This window comes from Manis javanica, chromosome 11 (genome assembly GCF_040802235.1).
Source record: "Manis javanica isolate MJ-LG chromosome 11, MJ_LKY, whole genome shotgun sequence".
Lineage (NCBI taxonomy): Eukaryota > Metazoa > Chordata > Mammalia > Pholidota > Manidae > Manis > Manis javanica.
This window is the reverse complement of record NC_133166.1, coordinates 117,813,999-117,815,517: the sequence shown is the minus strand read 5'-3', so window position 1 is coordinate 117,815,517 and position 1,519 is coordinate 117,813,999. Positions and strand designations below refer to the sequence as shown.

General features: G+C 36.5%; 1 pseudogene; it reads left to right on the top strand.

Annotated features, from left to right (window-relative positions):
• The first annotated feature begins 384 nt into the window (after positions 1 to 384).
• On the top strand, positions 385 to 557 carry LOC118967914 (U2 spliceosomal RNA; annotated as a pseudogene).
• Positions 558 to 1,519: the final 962 nt, after the last annotated feature.

Here is a 1,519-nt window from a genome sequence, read left to right as displayed (position 1 = left end):
CTGTTATGAAGTAAACTCCTGAAGAAGTGGTTTAAATAAATACTTTTGAACTGTAGACAGGCTTCTTCCCACAGGAGTCCCTGGAGGACGGAGGCTGCCTTTACTCATTTGGCTCCGGGAGTGGCTCTAGCTCTACCCCAAGAGGAGTGCAGATATGCAAATGAGCAGTGCTCTTGGGGAGCTGGCAGTAGGACAGCTCTGTGGCAAAAATTCAGTTTGAAACAGAATTTCCTTACTTCCTGGACTGTGGAGGAATGTACCACTGGGGCGCTTTCCTGGGCAAGGATTAGACTGGTTATTGGGAGAGTAGATACGGAATTTCATAAGGAACAGCTTTAAGGCTGCTTTTGTGGGCTTGAGTGAAAGTTTGGGAGGCAAGGCCTGATGGGAGTCTTGGGTTTTTTTTGGTCCAAGATTAAGTATAGTATCTGTTTTTATTGTTTAATATCTCATAAATCCTCTACTTGAGGATATGTTATCAAGTGGATTTTTGGAACAGGGAGATTGAAGAGAGGTTCCATTCATTCTGCAAACCCACCTGATTCGTGGTACCCCCATGGATTTTTTGGTTCTCTCCCTTTTAGGATAGATGTCAGTTAAAATTCAGACTGTTGGCATTCCACTATGTCTTTTGGTTTTTGGAAGAAAATTTTAAGTTGAACCTGCTATTTCTTCTTTTTTTCTTTGTAACATTATATCTTTGACATATTTTGCCTGTCTTTTGTGTCCTGGTTTCTGAAGATTTAGTCATTTGTAGTATTCTGTTTAGAAATTTTCTACAAACTAATTTTGTTCCCCAGTGTTAGACCCTTTTTCAGATTACCACATTTTTACTACTATAATCCAGGGGAAATCTTTTGTATGTTGTTTTGTGCACATGTGTGAGAGTTTCTCTGAGGTGGGAATCTAGGAATGACATTTCTGGGTAATAGCTATGAGTATTTTCAATTCTAGGCTGTTGCAAATTGCTCACCTATAGTAATTGTACCAGTTAATGCTGCCACTTGTGCAATTTCAAATCCCTGTCATCACCTGGTTCAGTCAGATGCTTTAATATTGCCAATCTGATAGAACATGAAATTATATTTTGTTGTAATTTTAATTTGCATATTTCTGATTAATGAAGTTATGTAATCTCTCAAGAGTTCACTGGCTGTTCTTTTATGTGTTCAGTGGTATGAACTGTTTATATTCTATACATTTTTTTCCTGCTGGGTTATTGGTGTTTTCCTTACTGATTTTTAGTTATACTTTATATGTTTTATGTAGGATGCTATTTTTGGCTTATATTAGTTTCAGAAACTGTATCTTCCATTTGTGGCTTCTCTTTTTAGTATGCTGTGGTCTCTGATGCACAAAATTTCTTTTAATGTAGGATTTGTCAATCCTTTTCTTAGTGGTTTGTGCTTTTGTGTCTTGTTTAAAAACTTCTTCCTTACCTTAAAGTCAGAAAGATATTCTTATTCCAAAAATATTAAATATTTGCCTTTCATATTGAGGTCTTTTAATCACTTAGAAT